General features: G+C 44.9%; 1 pseudogene; it reads left to right on the top strand.

Moving 5' to 3' along the window:
- The first annotated feature begins 18,087 nt into the window (after positions 1 to 18,087).
- LOC135539081 (alpha-2B adrenergic receptor-like) lies at positions 18,088 to 20,296 on the top strand (annotated as a pseudogene).
- The last annotated feature ends 410 nt before the right edge of the window (positions 20,297 to 20,706 follow it).

A 20,706-nucleotide genomic window follows, 5' to 3' on the forward strand; every position in this document is an offset into this window, starting at 1 on the left:
CCTGTCTCCTGGCAGTCTGAAAAAACATTATTTGTCCTTGTTTTAACATATTCTATCAAAAGAGGTATAACTAATAAAAAGACGTATAACTAATAACAAAATGTATAATGGTCTCATACCGTGTCCATGGAGCGCCTGCTCGTGAAGCCGCAAGTTCCCTGCCCAACAGTATTTTTCGGGAGGCGTGGAATCTGAGCAATGTACTTGGGCCACAGTTGTTCTTTGCCTGTTGGGGTCTGGAATATGTCGTGAGGGGGTGGAGGTTCCTGGGATTCGCGGAGAGTTTGAAAAAACGTTCGTACAGAACAGGAGAATTGCATCCAAGTGTCCGATGTCCATAACGAATCCTTTATCACTCTTGGCTGTATGTCGGCTGTAAATACATAAAATAGCTTTTAAAATAGTACACACTATTTTTTTATTTTATTTATAAATATCATTGTGTATGTGTTTAATTATAAGGACTTACAGCGAAAAAATTATGATGGGGATTGACTGCCGGGTTTTTGAGACTGAGAATCCCCGTCATATTATTCCAGATCCGTTAAACCTCGTAAAAGCTGCGTAAATGTTTGGGATCCTAACAAACGTTTGACAATATTAACCGTTATACGCTATATATACAACATATATTGGCATTTGGCCAGAAATACACAAATAACTTGGGTTTAATGTTACAATAATATCCCGATAATATTCAAACAAATCTTAAAATATATTTTTCTCTTACTCACCTCCAGAAACATCCATTAGGAGAGATTCACTTATTCAGAATATATTTTTTAATCTGTCCGGGCAGCTAAATATTCGGGCCTGTGGGTTTGCGGTAAAGATGTGCTAACAGTGTTAAAAATAGATGCTCCACGTTCTGTACCGAACTTGCGAAAGTACTGAAAGAGTTTGCAGGGAGATATCCTGTATGCAACTCCCCTGTATGTTTGGTTTAGAGAACAAAGGCATTGAATTCAAAGAGACATTCTGTCTACAACCGGGTTGGTGGGGTACCGGGCGCTGATTAGATATCCGTATTTAACCCCGGGCGGTCGGCAGATATCTGGACATGCCATATGCCTGATAGTGCAAACCTTGGTTTCAAACGATTCTCTACAGATAGAATGGGGCTCCATGCTTGGGCCCCCTGTTGAACACACACACTTTTGTTTCTGTAACACACACACACACAAACTCCTGCTGCTCCGTCACACGCACACTCACGCACGCCCCCTGATTTTCCATGTCTTTTTCCTTCGCGACAGAGCTTGGGTGATGATGTGAAATACATTTTCCCATCGTTAAGCGGTGAGATACAGTTTTTAAGTTCCTTTTATTGAATTCCAAAATATTTTGTACAACCTTTAAGACACGTTTGAATTAATTAACATATTTGAATAATATTTAAACATACATCATGAGTGTTTTATGTAACAAACCTCGGAGTCCTGCAGTTGTACATTATTACAAACTTTAATAACCCGTAATGTTCATAACATACCATTGTAGGAAAATACTATAAAATAATACATGCTTTTTCAGATATTACAGTTGTCTGCGACAGACCCTAGCGTGAGAGAAAAGACCACTTCCCCTTTCGTTAAATGGTGAGATACCTTTTCAAAAACAGTGATTTAATTCTGAATATTTAGTACATACATTTTAACACACGTTATAATTCAGCATTTTTGACTATTTCTTACAGATAAAGGGTCCGGTTAGCCCTGACCATTATCCGTTTCCAATTCACCATCGCAAAGTCTTTTGCCCGCTCCATCGAAGCTCTGGACGTTTTCACTCCAGGGAAAGATCCGCCTTCGGCCTTGTGGGTCCTGGGTATGTCTCAACGATAACCTCGGCCATCGCCGTAATTGTTCACGATTTTCGAAAAGACTGTCCAGCTTATTCATCAGTGTTCGGAAAATATGGTAATCGCGCCATTTAAAACTAAACATTGGTATAAAGAAGTTTACATCCTTGCATGCTTTGGAAGATACATATGAACTGACAGTTTTCGTCGCATTTGCACTATCAAATTGTTCACATGCTAAAATTGTCACTCTGGAGTCCGGGGTATACGCCATTGAAGCGACTCTTAGGGCCATCAGATCATTTCGTCCGCAGACCTGTTCTTCCAACGCATATCCGGGTAGACTTGAAACACTCAGGGCCTGTTCAATTTGACACAGCGCGAGCCTTATTTTAAGCCATTCTCTCATCCTTAGCGCTGGAGAAAAACTCTCGGGTTCTGCCCTATAAAAGGGTTTGGACAAGCTGTCTGTGAATATCTTAACTTCATGCGACGAGCAATCCCGGATCCGGGATCCTATTTTCACAAAAACCAGAAAAGCATTCAAATAAAATAATTTACCTTTGAAGAACTTTGGATGTTTTCAATGAGGAGACTCTCAGTTAGATAGCAAATGTTCAGCTTTTCCTGAAAGATTCTTTGTGTAAGAGAAATCGCTCCGTTTCGTACATCACTTTTGGCTACCAAAAAATAAATAAAAATTCAGTCACCAAAATGCCAAACTTTTTTCCAAATTAACTCCATAATATCGACTGAAACATGGCAAACGTTATTTAGAATCAATCCTCAAGGTGTTTTTCACATATCTCTTCATTGAATTATCGTTCGTGGAAGTCTGCTTTCTTCTCTGAATTAAATGGAAAAATACTTGCAGCTGAGGTTTACGCACCAATTTCGACACAGGACACCGGGTGGACACCTGGTAAATGTGGTCTCTTATGGTCAATCGTCCAATGATATGCCTACAAATACGTCACAATGCTGCAGACACCTTGGGGAAACGGCAGAAATTGTGGGCTCTCTCCTTGCGCATTCACAGCCATATAAGGAGACATTGGAAAACAGCGCTTCAAAAATTTTGCTCATTTCCTGTTTGAAGTTTCATCTTGGTTTCGCCTGTAGCATCAGTTCTGTGGCACTCACAGATAATATCTTTGCAGTTTTGGAAACGTCAGAGTGTTTTCTTTCCAAAGCTGTCAATTATATGCATAGTCAAGCATCTTTTCGTGACAAAATATCTTGTTTAAAACGGGAACGTTTTTTAATCCAAAAATGAAATACTGCCCCTAGAGTTCAAAGAGGTTAACCGTAGATTCCTCAGGTCGGAATATGTAAGACACATGTCCCTCACTCGTACACAAAAATCCTTTAAAACATTCTGGAGCCTCACACAAAACATCCTCCAGGCTTTTGTCATTGGATTCATGACATGAGCTGCAGAGCACCCCGAGAATTGGCCTTGGAGACATATTTTCTATGTTTAATATTCTGGCCTTTATTTTTAAAAATCGCAGGCCTTGTTCTGGATATTTATAATGCATATGCCACAGCCAATACCCCAGGACATTCCTGCTTCATCAGATAACAACCATAAGGGCAATAAAACTGGGGGTGGGGGACATACACGTTCCAAACGTTCAAACACTCAACCCCCCCAGTTCAACCAGGCCCCTAGACATCAATCACCATGACTACTTCAAAGGATGCCATATAGATATAAAATAACACACACCCTCTAACACATGACCACAGGAACAGGATGGACGGGGCCGGAGGCCCATATTTGGACAAGTACACGTCATCATGACGCAGGGTCATAAATCAATTACTTTGACGCGTGCCGTCTACTTTATTCTCTCTTACACAGGTTGGCAAACAGGCAGGTGAAGAAAACTAGGACTGAAGGCTATAGCTGGTTCTCACAAACTAGCTAGGAAAAGGCTTAGTAGAGTCAAAACGAACAATACCGCAAGCAGAATGAACTAAATGAGGAGCTGATGAGACCAGGTGAGTAACTAACAAGTGAAATCAATGAACAAAAATGAAAGACAGGGCTACGTTCTAGATGGCAAGGTTCACTAAGAGAAAACAGTTCACCCCCCCCCCCCCTCGGTGAAATGCCCAAATCATCTCTGGGTTGAGGATGTCCTGGTCGGGGACCTAGGACCGGTCTCCAGGCCCATAACCTTCCCAGTCCACTAGATAGTGGCTGCGACTTTTAGCGTTTGGAATCAAGGATGGCCTGAATGGCGTAGGCAGGTTCCCCTCCAATGTCCAATGGCGGGGCGCACTGCGGGTTGAGACTGGAGAATGAAGAGGCCTGGTTTTAACAGAGACACAGAAGGACAAGGAGATTTTATACTGAGGGTAACTGGAGGCGGTACGTGAAGGGGTTGATGCGATGGGTTCTCTTGAAGGGATCAATGAACTGAGGACATAACTTTTTGTAGGGGAGGCGGATGTCTCTGGTAGAGAACCACACACTCTGTCTGGGGTGAAAGAGTGGCGTAGGTCGGTGGCGTCTATCGGCAAAGCGTTTCTGGGTATTAGAGGCTTCCTGCAGATGCCGGTGAGCAGTCTCCCATACCCGCTCGCTACGCCGAAACCTGCCGTCTACAGCACCAGGCGCCGCCACCCAGGGAAGGGGGTTGGTAACCAGGTACACACTAAAACGGAGTAAGGCGGAGGGATGAATGCATGAGTGAGTTCTGAGCTTATTCGACCCAGGCCATACACCGTCTCCAGTCATGTGGAGAGGCAGATCATTGTTTGCGGAGGTACTTCCCTATTTCTTGGTTAAGGCATTCCGTCTGGCTGTTGTTCTGGAGATCGTACCCGGAGGAGAGGCTAAGCGCGACCCCCAGTTGGTCACAGAAGGCTTGCCACATCCAGGAGACAAACTGGTGTTCGTAGTCAGAGACGATGTCCTCAGGAATCCCATACAGACGGAACACCTGCTGGAACACTCAGACAATTAAATGGCATTAGGTAAATGAGGAAGAGGAACCAGACACAATTTTGAAAAACAGTCTCCTATGACAAGGATGGTGTTGTTACCAGAGGATTCAGGAAGGTCTAAAATGAAGTCAACAGCTATGTGGGACCAGGGTCTGTGAGGAATTGGCAAAGGTTGAAGCTTACCAGAAGGGAGATTTATTTTTATTTTACCTTTATTTAACTAGGCAAGTCAGTTAAGAACAAATTCTTATTTTCAATGACGGCCTAGGAACAGTGGGTTAACTGCCTGTTCAGGGGCAGAACGACAGTTTTGTACCTTGTCAGCTCGGGGGTTTGAACTTGCAACCTTCCGGTTACTAGTCCAACGCTCTAACCACTAGGCTACCCTGCTGCCCCAAGATGATGAGGGCTTTTGGTTTGGGCTCGGACTGGACATAGTGTACGTAATCCCTTACGTTGGATGCCAGGGAGGACCACCAGAATTTACGAGCTAGAAGTTTGGTGGTACGCAACTCTTCCCAGCTTGTGTGTCAGGAGCAGCCGGGACTGAGGTTTGGGCTTCTTTTATAGCAGAGTGTACTTCCCACTGTACTGGTCCCATAATTCAAGAGGAAGGAAGAATGGTGTAGGGTCGGAAGTTACTGGTTGGAAGGTCAAACTGCCACGAGAGAGCGTCATCTTTTACATTTCTTTCCAGGGATGGAAGTAACATAAAAATGGAAGCATGTGAAGAGAGCCAAGCGGGCTTGTTTGGAGTTTAACCTCTTGGCCCCGCTGATACAGTTGAAGTCGGACATTTATATAGCCAAATTCATATAAACTCAATTTCACAATTCCTGACATTTAATCCTAGTAACAATTCCCTGTCTTAGGTCAGTTAGGATCACCACTTCATTAAGAATGTGAAATATCAGAATAATAGTAGAGAGAATGATTTATTTCAGCTTTTATTTCTTTCATCACATTCCCAAGTGGGTCAGAAGTTCACATACAATCAATTAGTATTTGGTAGTATTGCCTTTAAATGGTTTAACTTGGGTCAAATGTTTCAGGAAGCCTTCCACAAGTTTCCCACAATAGGTTGGGTGAATGTTGGCCCATTCCTCCTGACAGAGCTGGAGTAACTGAGTCAGGTTTGTAGGCCTCCCTGCTCCAATACCTTGACTTTGTTGTCCTTAAACTATTTTGCCACAACTTGGGAAGTATGCTTGGGGTCATTGTTCATTTGGAAGACCCATTTGCGACCAAGATTAACTTCTTGCGATCTATTAGCGTAATCATAGCCTCAAGCTCATTACCATAACGCAACGTTAACTATTCATGAAAATCGCAAATGAAATGAAAGAAATATATTCACTCACAAGCTTAGCCTTTTGTTAAAAAGTGCTTTCTGGACCGCTTTTGGAAATTCTTTTGAATTTTATGTCAATTACACACATATACGTCCCTTCCGTCTTCAAGAGAGCGAGAGTTGCACCCCTTCTGAAAAAACCTACACTCGATCCCTCCGATGTCAACAACTACAGACCAGTATCCCTTCTTTCTTTTCTCTCCAAAACTCTTGAACGTGCCGTCCTTGGCCAGCTCTCCCGCTATCTCTCTCAGAATGACCTTCTTGATCCAAATCAGTCAGGTTTCAAGACTAGTCATTCAACTGAGACTGCTCTTCTCTGTATCACGGAGGCGCTCCGCACTGCTAAAGCTAACTCTCTCTCCTCTGCTCTCATCCTTCTAGACCTATCGGCTGCCTTCGATACTGTGAACCATCAGATCCTCCTCTCCACCCTCTCCGAGTTGGGCATCTCCGGCGCGGCCCACGCTTGGATTGCGTCCTACCTGACAGGTCGCTCCTACCAGGTGGCGTGGCGAGAATCTGTCTCCTCGCCACGCGCTCTCACCACTGGTGTCCCCCATGGCTCTGTTCTAGGCCCTCTCCTATTCTCGCTATACACCAAGTCACTTGGCTCTGTCATAACCTCACATGGTCTCTCCTATCATTGCTATGCAGACGACACACAATTAATCTTCTCCTTTCCCCCTTCTGATGACCAGGTGGCGAATCGCATCTCTGCATGTCTGGCAGACATATCAGTGTGGATGACGGATCACCACCTCAAGCTGAACCTCGGCAAGACGGAGCTGCTCTTTCTCCCGGGGAAGGACTGCCCGTTCCATGATCTCGCCATCACGGTTGACAACTCCATTGTGTCCTCCTCCCAGAGCGCTAAGAACCTTGGCGTGATCCTGGACAACACCCTGTCGTTCTCAACTAACATCAAGACGGTGGCCCGTTCCTGTAGGTTCATGCTCTACAACATCCGCAGAGTACGACCCTGCCTCACACAGGAAGCGGCGCAGGTCCTAATCCAGGCACTTGTCATCTCCCGTCTGGATTACTGCAACTCGCTGTTGGCTGGGCTCCCTGCCTGTGCCATTAAACCCCTACAACTCATCCAGAACGCCGCAGCCCGTCTGGTGTTCAACCTTCCCAAGTTCTCTCACGTCACCCCGCTCCTCCGCTCTCTCCACTGGCTTCCAGTTGAAGCTCGCATCCGCTACAAGACCATGGTGCTTGCCTATGGAGCTGTGAGGGGAACGGCACCGCAGTACCTCCAGGCTCTGATCAGGCCCTACACCCAAACAAGGGCACTGCGTTCATCCACCTCTGGCCTGCTCGCCTCCCTACCACTGAGGAAGTACAGTTCCCGCTCAGCCCAGTCAAAACTGTTCGCTGCTCTGGCCCCCCAATGGTGGAACAAACTCCCTCACGACGCCAGGACAGCGGAGTCAATCACCACCTTCCAGAGACACCTGAAACCCCACCTCTTTAAGGAATACCTAGGATAGGATAAAGTAATCCTTCTCACCCCCCTTAAATGATTTAGATGCACTATTGTAAAGTGGCTGTTCCACTGGATGTCATAAGGTGAATTCACCAATTTGTAAGTCGCTCTGGATAAGAGCGTCTGCCAAATGACTTAAATGTAATGTAAATGTATAAGAACTGTATCAACATACTTTAGTCATATTTTATTATCATAATTTTTTTTTTTACTTGTGCATAAGGCATATGTTTTGTGGGCCAAATGTCATAAGAAATTTGACATGCTCAAAAATCCTGCAGAAATGCAAAATTGACTGGCCTGATGAACTCGGGATGGCCGGGCAGTGATTGTTGTTCCTTTCCATCACTCGTGGTGTTGATTTCATCATGTCCATTTGGTGATGTTTTCTCACTTTTGCAAAGTCACTGTGCATTTGCAATATGGCTCAATGGGCATTCACCATCACGAATTTGTCGTGCTATAAAAATCGTGCAGGAATGCGAAATTGACTGGCCCGATGAACTCGGGATGGCTGGGCAGTGATTCTGGTACCTCTCCATCGCTCGTTAGGGTTGATTTCAGAATGTCACTTTTGGTGATGGTACCTCACTGTTTAAACATATTGCAAATGTTTTCTCACTTTTGAAAAGTCACTGTGCATTTGCAATATGGTTCAATGGGCATTCACCATCACGAATTTGTCATGCTATAAAAATCATGCAGGAATGCAAAATTGACTGGCCCGATGAACTCGGGATGGCTGGGCAGTGATTCTGGTACCTCTCCATCGCTCGTTAGGGTTGATTTCAGAATGTCACTTTTGGTGATGGTACCTCACTGTTTAAACATATTGCAAATGTTTTCTCACTTTTGAAAAGTCACTGTGCATTTGCAATATGGTTCAATGGGCATTCACCATCACGAATTTGTCATGCTATAAAAATCATGCAGGAATGCAAAATTGACTGGCCCGGTGAACTCGGGATGCCTGGGCAGTGATTCTGGTACCTCTCCATCGCTCGTTAGGGTTGATTTCAGAATGTCACTTTTGGTGATGGTACCTCACTGTTTAAACATATTGCAAATGAACAAGAGTCACCAGCATGTCACCGTCCATCAGTCAATTTGATATCATTCTGACACCAAACTGATACAAACTGACACCAAACCCACTTTTCCCAACTCGTTTAGTAGCCAAGTATCACATACTTCAGAGCTGGCCCAAAATTCACAACGCCTTCGGTTCAAACCATAAAAAAAACATAAAACACGTTGTTATGTTCTAGTTTCGGGTCCATTTCTTGTGTTATGTGTAGGCCTAGCTGAGCCGACCCCGAATCCCAAGTTCCGGGATAGCGGAAAAATGACCAAAATTTGATTATTTTATAAAACGAAAACCGAATGTCCGACAAAGTTCATTTGATGACTTCCCGGTAGGTCTGGCCCTGCCGCTCGGCCCGACGCCGTCCCCGAATTTTACAAATGTTTTCGGACGTCTAGTAAGGGACCTTACATTTGCAATATGGACTTTTTCACTAACCATACAGAAAATGTCGAAATGTTCCCTTAAGGTATGTTTGTACAGATGAACGTGGTACCTTCAGGCGTTTGTAAATTGCTCCCAAGGTTGAACCAGACTTGTGGCGGTCTACAATTATTAGATTTTTTTCTGAGGTCTTGTATTTCTTTTGATTTTTCCCCCCATGATGTCAAGCAAAGCGGCACTGAGTTTGAAGGTCGGCCTTGAAAAACATCCACAGGTACACCTCCAATTGACTCAGGCTAATTCACATCATTTATCAGAAGATTCTAAAGCCATGACATCATTTTCTGGAATTTTCAAAGCTGTTTAAAGGCAAAGTTAACTTTTTTTTCTTTTTTTCCCACCTTTATTTAACCAACAAGTTCTCATTTACAACTGCGACCTGGCCAAGATAAAGCATAGCAGTTTGAACAGACAACACAGAGTTACACATAGAGTAAACAATTAACAAGTCAATAACACAGAAGAAGAAGAAAAAAAGAGAGTCGCTATACATTGTGTGCAAAAGGCATGAGGAGGTAGGCGAATAATTACAATTTTTCAGATTAACAATGGAGTGATGAATGATCAGATGGTCATGTACAGGTAGAGATACAGGTGTGCAAAAGAGCAGAAAGGTACAGTGCCTTGCGAAAGTATTCGGCCCCCTTGAACTTTGCGACCTTTTCCCACATTTCAGGCTTCAAACATAAAGATATAAAACTGTATATGTTTTTGTGGAGAATCAACAACAAGTGGGACACAATCATGAAGTGGAACGACATTTATTGGATATTTCAAACTTTTTTAACAAATCAAAAACTGAAAAATTGGGCGTGCAAAATTATTCAGCCCCCTTAAGTTAATACTTTGTAGCGCCACCTTTTGCTGCGATTACAGCTGTAAGTTGCTTGGGGTATGTCTATCAGTTTTGCACATCGAGAGACTGAATTTTTTTCCCATTCCTCCTTGCAAAACAGCTCGAGCTCAGTGAGGTTGGATGGAGAGCATTTGTGAACAGTTTTCAGTTCTTTCCACAGATTCTCGATTGGATTCAGGTCTGGAGTTTGATTTGGCCATTCTAACACCTGGATATGTTTATTTTTGAACCATTCCATTGTAGATTTTGCTTTATGTTTTGGATCATTGTCTTGTTGGAAGACAAATCTCCGTCCCAGTCTCAGGTCTTTTGCAGACTCCATCAGGTTTTCTTCCAGAATGGTCCTGTATTTGGCTCCATCCATCTTCCCATCAATTTTAACCATCTTCCCTGTCCCTGCTGAAGAAAAGTAGGCCCAAACTATGATGCTGCCACCACCACGTTTGACAGTGGGTATGGTGTGGTCAAGGTGATGAGCTGTGTTGCTTTTACGCCAAACATAACGTTTTGCATTGTTGCCAAAAAGTTCAATTTTGGTTTCATCTGACCAGAGCACCTTCTTCCACATGTTTGGTGTGTCTCCCAGGTGGCTTGTGGCAAACTTTAAACTACACTTTTTATGGATATCTTTAAGAAATGGCTTTCTTCTTGCCACTCTTCCATAAAGGCCAGATTTGTGCAATATACGACTGATTGTTGTCCTATGGACAGAGTCTCCCACCTCAGCTGTAGATCTCTGCAGATCATCCAGAGTGATCATGGGCATCTTGGCTGCATCTCTGATCAGTCTTCTCCTTGTATGAGCTGAAAGTTTTGAGGGACGGCCAGGTCTTGGTAGATTTGCAGTGGTCTGATACTCCTTCCATTTCAATATTATTGCTTGCACAGTGCTCCTTGGGATGGTTAAAGCTTGGGAAATCATTTTGTATCCAAATCCGGCTTTAAACTTCTTCACAACAGTATCTCGGACCTGCCTGGTGTGTTCCTTGTTCTTCATGATGCTCTCTACGCTTTTAACGGACCTCTGAGACTATCACAGTGCAGGTGCATTTATACTGAGACTTGATTACACACAGGTGGATTGTATTTATCATCATTAGTCATTTAGGTCAACATTGGATCATTCAGAGATCCTCACTGAACGTCTGGAGAGAGTTTGCTGCACTGAAACTAAGGGGGCTGAATAATTTTGCACGCCCAATTTTTCAGTTTTTGATTTGTTAAAAGAGTTTGAAATATCCAATAAATGTCGTTCCACTTCATGATTGTGTCCCACTTGTTGCTGATTCTTCACAAAAAAATACAGTTTTATATCTTTATGTTTGAAGCCTGAAATGTGGCAAAAGGTCGCAAAGTTCAAGGGGGCGAATACTTTCACAAGGAACTGTAAATAAATATAAACAGCATGGGGATGAGGTAGGTAAATTGGGTGGGCTATGTACAGCTGCAGCGATCGGTTAGCTGCTCAGATAGCAGATGTTTAAAGTTGGTGAGGGAGATAAAAGTCTCCAACTTCAGCGAGTTTTGCAATTCGTTCCAGTCACAGGCAGCAGACAACTGGAACAAAAGGCGGCCAAATGAGGTGTTGGCTTTAGGGATGATCAGTGAGATACACCTGCTGGAGCGCGTGCTACGGGTGGGTGTTGCCATCGTGACCAGTGAACTGAGATAAGGCGGAGCTTTACCTAGCATGGACTTGTAGATGACCTGGAGCCAGTGGGTCTGGCGACGAATATGTAGCGAGGGCCAGCCGACTAGAGCATACAGGTCGCAGTGGTGCGTGGTATAAGGTGCTTTAGTAACAAAACGGATGGCACTGTGATAAACTGCATCCAGTTTGCTGAGTAGAGTATTGGAAGCTATTTTGTAGATGACATCGCCGAAGTCGAGGATCGGTAGGATAGTCAGTTTTACTAGGGTATGTTTGGCGGCGTGAGTGAAGGAGGCTTTTTTGTGGAATAGAAAGCTGACTCTAGATTTGATTTTAGATTGGAGATGTTTGATATGAGTCTGGAAGGAGAGTTTACAGTCTAGCCAGACACCTAGGTACTTATAGATGTCCACGTATTCTAGGTCGGAACCATCCAGGGTGGTGATGCTAGTCGGGCGTGCATGTTCAGGCAGCGAACGGTTGAAAAGCATGCATTTGGTTTTACTGGCGTTTAAGAGCAGTTGGAGGCCACGGAAGGAGTGTTGTATGGCATTGAAGCTCGTTTGGAGGTTAGATAGCACAGTGTCCAAGGAAGGGCCGGAAGTATACAGAATGGTGTCGTCTGCGTAGAGGTGGATCAGGGAATCGCCCGCAGCAAGAGCAACATCATTTATATAAACAGAGAAAAGAGTTACATACACTACAACTTAGTGTATGTAAACCTCTGACCCACTGGAATTGTGATACAGTGAATTATAAGTGAAATAATCTGTCAGTAAACAATTGTTGGAAAAATTACTTGTGTCATGCACAAAGTAGATGTCCTAACCGACTTGCCAAAACTATAGTTTGTTAACAAGAGTGGAGTGGAGTGGTTGAAAAACGAGTTTTAATGACTCCAACCTAAGTGTATGTAAACTTCTGACTTCAACTGTACATAGATTAATCACTCAAATGGTTTCATTCATCCTTCTTCCCCAGCTGCGTCCAGCTACTTTGTTGCAAAAAAGGATGGTGGTCTCTGTCCATGTATTGATTACCATTCCCTGAATGACGTCATGGTCAAGAACCGTTTCCCTCTTTCTCTGATCCCAGCGACCCTTGAACAAGTGGTTCACGCCAACATCTATACAAAACTGGACCTGCGAAGTGCATATAACATTGTCTGTATACGTGAAGGCGACAAATGGAAGACGGTCTTTATCACCGCACGAGGGCACTACAAATACCAGGTGATGCCTTACGGCCTTACTAATTCCCCCCCGTCTTCCAATCCTTTATGAACAAGGTTTTCCTGGATATGATTAACTGCTTTCTCATCGTCTACATTGACATCCTGATTTACTCCCATTCCCTGAAGGAACACCTATAGCATGTGCAAAAGGTTCTTCAACGGCTCCTTGACCATAACCTTTTATGTGAAGACTGAAAAGACAGCTTTCTCTGTAAACCTCGGTAAACTTCCTCAGTTTCGTACTGACACCTGGAGGGGTCAGCATGAATCACCGCCATCAGTAACTGGCCCAAACCCACCAACATTAAGGAACTCCAGCGTTTCATTGGGTTCTCCAACTACTTTCACCGGTTCATTTGGAGCTTCAGTTCTACTGCCGCTGCCCTTACCAGCCAAAAGACCCGGACCCGTTAAATGGACTGATACCACCCTGACAGCTTTCAACAACCTTAAACGCCTCTTCACCACAGCCCTTTGGTGGGGACACTCCAAGGAGTAAGTCAGTAGCACAGTTCCCTAGGCGATGTGGTGACAGAGTGGAGGCCTTAATTCTGCTGAGGTTGTTGCTGTTCTGGGCGTATTCAGTTGGTATGGTGGGTGGCACTGCAGAGGCAGAGTCCTCAATGGTGGTGGCTCTGCAGGGTAGGCTGAGACAACTGGTAAAGCAGGTAGAAGACCAGGACAGTTCACCTTGTCGCCATGAGATGGCAGGGTCGTGAATACAAAGCCAGGGGTGTCCAAGAATGAGTGGCTGGTCAGGGGATGAGAGTTCCATGAGTTGAATGGTTTCAGTATGGAAGACTCCAATCTGGAGGGTGACGCTCTGTCAGGTGCGTAATGAAGCCCGTGCCCTATGGCTGCCTGTCCAGGGTGTTAGTCTTTAAGGGAGGGGTGACCGGTCTTAGATCAATGTCAAGCTTTTGTACTAGTTGGTGAGCAATACAATTACCTGCTGGCCCCGAATCTATCAAGCCCTCTGCGTACTTATTAACCCTTCACGGTTATCAATACTGGGATGGAGAGTTGTTTCTGGGAGATATTTAGAAATAAGGACACACCTACCTGCATGGCAGCGGCGGGACCCTTAACTCTCCATGGGGGGCGAACAGGGAAATGGCTATGTAGATGATCTTTCCCTCCACAGCATAGGCAGAGCCCTTCTTGGATCCCCCTTTGAAGTTTGATACACGGGATAGGAGCATGGCCCAACTGCATGGGCTCTGGAAGACTCAGACAGGATGACGGAATCATGGAAAGAGAAGGTGTCGGGTTCCAGTCGGCGATGAGGTGGTCGATGGAGATGGACATACGGATGTATTGATTTAAATCCTGAAGGTCACCTCTACAGGCCAGCTCTGCCTGAAGTTCCCTGTTGAGCCCTCTTCGGTAGACGGTAAGTAAAGCAGCCTCACTCCATCCACTCCCTGCAGCCACGGTGGGGAACTCGAGGGCATACTCGGCAGCTGAATTGCGTCCTTGTTGAAGTTTAATGAGGAGGTCTCCTATAGGATGACCGGAAGGAGAGTGATCGAATACCTCTTTGAAGAGGGTGTGGAAATGCTTCTCGGATCCGAGTTCTGTGCTGTTGGCAGTCCATATGGCGGTGGCCCAATCCAGGGCTTTGCCTGTGAGTAGAGACAAAATCCAGCCTGCTCTTGTCAGTGGCGAAGTTAGTGGGGCTGTGCTCAATGTATTTGCTGCATTGCATGAGAAATGCCTGACATTTCCCAGGTGAACCGTCATATTTTCCAGGCATTGATATGAATGAAGGAGGGCTATGGGTTACGAAACCTGGCATCGGAGGAGTAGGGATAGGCTGGCGGAGAAGATGGCAGATTTCCATACGCTGCTGTTGCTGGGTTAGGCGCCGCTGTAGCTCCGCTGAATCCATTCTGTTTTTGGGTGAGGTATTCTGTAATGAATACACAGGTAGAAATAGATTGAAGATTCACACACAGAGTACAGCAAGTATTTATTTCGCCTTCGCAAAAGGCAGGAATCATGGTCACAGGCAGGCAATGGTCTTACACAGGTTGGCAAACAGACATGTGAATCAAAACTAGGACTGAAGGCTATAGCTGGTTCTCACAAACGAGCTTGGAAATGGCTTAGTAGAGACAAAACAAACAATAACTCACAAAGGCACAAACAGAATGAACAGAACTAAATAAGGAGCTGATGAGACCTGGTGAGTAACTAACACAGGTAAAATCAATGAACAAAAATGAAAGACAGGGCTACATTCAAGAACACAAAGAAACAGGGCTATGTTCAAGAACACAACTAAATAGAACACAAAGTTGACTAAGAAAATAAATACAGGACCTTACAGCTGGTTTCTATCCTTGCCTCCTAAACAGGGACTGATTCAGATATGAGACAGACACCAGGTGAGCGGGTTCTCTGTCCAATCAGTGACAGAAATCCATTGGTACTTCCTGGGAGAGAAGAAAACAAGCAGTCGACTTGATTGACTCAAGTCTAATGTTTATTACAAAAGCACAAATCCCAAAATAATATTTCCTCAGTTTAACACAGTGCTCAGTGAAGCATGAAAACAGAGGTTTGTTTCTGATGCATTTAGAGTGTGTGTGTTTGTAGGTGTGTATGTGAGCTGAAAATTGTGTAGAATAACCTCCTGAATCCACTTTCACTGTTTTACTAACCTTAGTTCATTCATGACTGCCAGGTACACTTGATGGGAGAGCCCTCTCCTACTATAAGCACTCTTGTGTTTAGATCGCTTGGCATGCAACAGAATGCAAGCAGTTATTGGGATCAGTGGTTGGGATCATGGAATCAGAATGAGTTAGTTAAGATTCTAATTCTATGGTCAATGTTCTCACACCTATCTGACATTGGGTGGACAATGCAAAATGGAAAATAAACATAATGGCCTCACGACAACCACCCACCCACCCTCTGTGGACACCCTAAATGAGGCATGCTGTGTGTGTGTGTGTGTGTGTGTGTGTGTGTGTGTGTGTGTGTGTGTGTGCGTGTGTGTGCTTGTGTGTGACTACCAACTCCTACTATAGATCATAAATGGGAACATGCTTTCCACTGTTTAATCCATGTCTCTGTGTGGGTGCTGGTTTGTTATATTTTACACTTTGTAGCTGTTAATTGAACATCAAAACATAAGGCACTTGATCTTAGTTAAATAGACTACAGTCCTTGTGGGAGGGTAAAGTCGTGTGTTTGTATGCGTGTGTGTGTGATCCTGTATAATCCACATCTCTGTATGTATGTATGTCAGTTTAATGAAGGTGTGAGTGGAGAAATGGGTTGGGTGAGGGATGATTGATCCATGTCACTGTCAGGGATGCGAACATATAGCATGGTAGCATACAATAGGGTTTTATTTTTCTGAGTAGCCAATAGGCCACTATGGAACCAACAATTAAATTATAATCAGGGTGACAATAATGATGATCAGGAGGAGGAAGGTGATGATTATAATGATGATGATGACAACAATGTTTGTAGAAAGATACATTACTTCAGTGTGTTTTAATCTCTTAGCTGGAGACCTATGCGTCCTACCAAAGCATCGCGGTTCTACTTACTACAGAGGTTTCCATTAAATATATAACGGGTACCGATTGACAGTGTGTTAGTGGGTAGAGAGAAAGGGAGTGGGTAGAGAGAAAAGGGAGCGAAGAGAGAGAGACCACTTGGCAAAGACGTCAATTCAACGTTTGCACGTTGGTTCAACGTAATTTCATTGAAATGACGTGGAAACAACATTGACTCAACCAGTGTGCCCAGTGGGAGAGGGAGATGGCATGGTCTCATGACGCCCGTATTGGCATCACTCCGGTTGGAAAAGAGAGATGAGAGGAGAGACGCTTCCATTATTAGACCGGTGCTCACGGTCACGCTCACTCCTGGAGATGCGCGCGTTGCTGCGAGACCAACCGATAAGTTCGAGGAGAGAATCGGCGAGGCGCTGAACTCAGGAGCACCGCTGCGTGAAGAGATAGCCTAGCCTTCTGTCGGTTACACTCGGACATGGAGAGACCGAACTAGGGTCTAAGAGCCAGTCAAAGCAAGACTGCGCATTATCTGCACTTGGATATACCCACAACGCACCCACACATTCATCCCAAACCGAGATGAGGAACAGCTAAACACCACGAAACTGAAACAACAACTCAACAACTCAATATGTAATTTGGACTGCGCAACTGCGCAACTTGGAGTTATGTTGGACACGGGTTTGTTTTCATGAATTCCAAACGTGTATCGTTACACTGAGGACGTGCTCACGTTACAACATAAACTAATAAGTGCCATTCAGAGACAATTTATTATTTTAGGAATCCATTTTGCTTGAATAATGTCCAGGATTAAGCAGATGAAGTGAGTGACTTATTTTGGTAACGCGCGCGAGTTAGTCTGTCAAGGCTTGACCATTTTATTAGCTAAATCTGTTCAAACCAATGTTTTCTTGAAAACAACTGCATACCATTTGATATTTATTAGAATGATGATAGGCGATTTGTTTTTTAAGTCATCTGTCAGCTTTAACATTGCTCAGATAGCCATCCCGCTGTGCACACACTGGTTGAATCAACGTTGTTTGCGCGTAATTTCAATGATATTATGATGAACCAATGTGGAATAGACGTTGAATTGATATCTGTGCCCAGTAGGCTGCTGTGTCCATCTCCATTTGAGAGACAGCGGGGACTTGAGCACACTAACATCTGAAGTCGGCTCCTCTGCCCAGTTTGTAACTGGTTCCCATTATCTTGTGTTGCCTTGTATTATAGGCTGAAATTGTATTTTAAGGATATTTCTGTGGCCACCTGGACATAACTTCCCGCTTCTTTAAAATATACAAACAATTAAGCAGCTGTGAGATTACGATCAATTCTGTTTCATGTACTGGACAACTTTTAATTGTTTGAACGGATTTATTTTCAGACAGCAAATATAATTGCTCTCCTTTATTCTGGCGCGCTCCACGGGCATAGTTTATCGTTTGGCTGCTTAGAACGAACTTGGAGGATGAAACTGGGAGGAGGAGAGGGAATGAACAGCGATAACACAACATTAATACTTTTAGTTATAGCCTAATGTTTTTTCCTAAACTTTTAGGATATAATTTTATGTCAGCCATTCTCAATATAAAACAACGTTACCAACAGCATCTGTATTACAACAACATTTTATTCTCACATTAATCAAGTCCATCCATCGTGTTACTCATGGCTTCACCCTTGAATAGTGCATGTTCAGTGGGGCTGGGCGACACTAATGGTTCGACCAGCGGTTTTTCTCTTCCCTGCAATCAGAGCGTCTCTTCCCTGCAACTGGCCCCCTACTCCCCGAATCCACGGCGCTCTTCGCTACAGCCATCACCCTCATGGTGGTCTTCACAATCGTGGGAAACATCCTCGTCATCATTGCTGTCCTGACCAGCCATGCACTCCGAGGACCACAGAACCTGTTTTTAGTTTCTCTAGCGGCTGCAGACATTTTGGTGGCGACCCTCATCATCCCATTCTCCCTAGCCAATGAACTGCTGGGATACTGGTACTTCAAGTCTCTGTGGTGTGAGATCTACCTGGCGCTGGACGTTCTGTTCTGCACTTCCTCTATAGTTCACCTGTGCGCCATCTCATTGGACCGTTACCTGTCCATCAGCCGGGTTACCTACTCTCGCCAGCGCACACCCATGCGTATTAAAGCCTCCATTGTGGTGGTGTGGCTCATCTCGGCCATAATCTCCTTCCCTCCTCTTCTGTCGCTAAATAAGAGCGAGCCCGGCGGAGAGGGGAGTGAGAGGGGTCCTCAGTGCCAACTGAACGACGAGCGCTGGTACATCCTCTACTCCACCGTCGGCTCCTTCTTCGCCCCATGTCTCATCATGATCCTGGTCTACATGAGGATCTACCAGATCGCCAAGCAGCGCACACAGAACCCGCCAGGCGAGCCCAGGAAAGACGGGGTGGGCTGTGCCACCCCAAGTCAAACCCCTCGGGGATCCAAGCCAACGGGAAGGAGGACAGAGGGAAACCCCAGCTATGCCCCACAAAACCACCAGCGTCAGACCCCCACACTGGCTGTTACTCCATCACCGTCCCCGACCTTGCCAATGAGACCCCCTCCCCTCACATCCCCACCACCCAAAACCTCCTCCATCCTCCGGTTCTATCCCTAGCTCCAACTCCAACCACCACCTCCCCTCCTCCCTCCCACCTGGATCCTTCACCCTCCGTGGTCTCACCGTCTCCCTCCCCCACCATCCCCCCACCATCCCCGGCCAAACCCAAACATGGGGAGAAGAAGGTGAAGGGGAAGAAGGGAAAGAAGTATAACAATAATATGGACAGCTCAAACAGCTCTGACAGTGACATGGAGAACGAGGAAGGAGGGAGGACTGGAGTCAACAATCCTAGCATGGCTGGTTCAGCCGGCATCCATTCTCCAGCCACCATCCAGAAGTACAGGGACATAATCGCCACCTCTAAGGGGGCTCGGCTGGTGGCAGGGAGGAGGTCTAAGCCAGAGAGCACTCCGGGAGCAGCACGTCGTAAAGCCATGGTGAACCGAGAGAAGCGCTTCACGTTCGTCCTGGCCGTGGTGATCGGAGTGTTTGTTGTCTGTTGGTTCCCTTTCTTCTTCTCCTACTCGCTGCAGGCCATCTGTCCTGAGACCTGCTCCCTCCCTGATCCCCTCTTCAAGTTCTTCTTCTGGATTGGCTACTGCAACTCCTGTCTGAACCCTGTCATATACACCATCTTTAATCAGGACTTCAGAAAGGCCTTCAAGAAAATCCTCTGTAAGAACACCAAGGGCACCTTCTTCTAGACTGAATGCTCTGTAAGGACAACAATGGCAACCTTCCTTTAGTAAAGAGGCCTTAAAGAGATGACCTGTAAGGTCAGTCCTTTCTTTTCAGTCCTCTCTAAACTCTTTGAGGTATAAAAAACAGCACAAATATTCTGTAAACATTCTGACTGATTTTAGATTCTAATTGATGATGTTACGAAGGGCTGCCGATTCTATAACGCTGAATCAGGACAGCTGTAGGAGAGCTCACCTTGCAACAGAAAGAAACTTTTAGGGCTCATTGTTTTAGTCCCTTGGTACGTAGCTGCAGACATCTAGCCGTTACCTGGAGAACTGTGACTGTCCATTGCAAGGGCAATGTCTGGGGAGAGCATGTGAAAAACATGTTACGTGAATTCTACTCTGAGGGGGGCTTTAGAATGATACTGTGTAAGAATCCAAGGGCATGATCCTGATCCTTTAGTAAAAGGCAGGAGGTATGTTCTGATCTATGAGCATTACACAGTATGTGTAGAGAGTGCGGAAAGGAAGAAGTCACTCGTCACATAAAGGACATGTTGCTTGGAAAATGACAGTACAACGCTGCTCTCGTCAAAATATGACTGACTGACTCACATTAAGGTTGTCTGGGAAATCTGTTTGATTAAAAATGGAGAAACCTTTGGGTATAGCAGTACACCACTGCTCACTGAGATAACATTGTCTGTATACGTGAAGGCGACAAATGGAAGACGGTCTTTATCACCGCACGAGGGCACTACAAATACCAGGTGATGCCTTACGGCCTTACTAATTCCCCCCCGTCTTCCAATCCTTTATGAACAAGGTTTTCCTGGATATGATTAACTGCTTTCTCATCGTCTACATTGACATCCTGATTTACTCCCATTCCCTGAAGGAACACCTATAGCATGTGCAAAAGGTTCTTCAACGGCTCCTTGACCATAACCTTTTATGTGAAGACTGAAAAGACAGCTTTCTCTGTAAACCTCGGTAAACTTCCTCAGTTTCGTACTGACACCTGGAGGGTC

Source organism: Oncorhynchus masou, unplaced genomic scaffold, assembly GCF_036934945.1.
Source record: "Oncorhynchus masou masou isolate Uvic2021 unplaced genomic scaffold, UVic_Omas_1.1 unplaced_scaffold_14___fragment_6___debris, whole genome shotgun sequence".
In the NCBI taxonomy this organism is placed as follows: domain Eukaryota; kingdom Metazoa; phylum Chordata; class Actinopteri; order Salmoniformes; family Salmonidae; genus Oncorhynchus; species Oncorhynchus masou.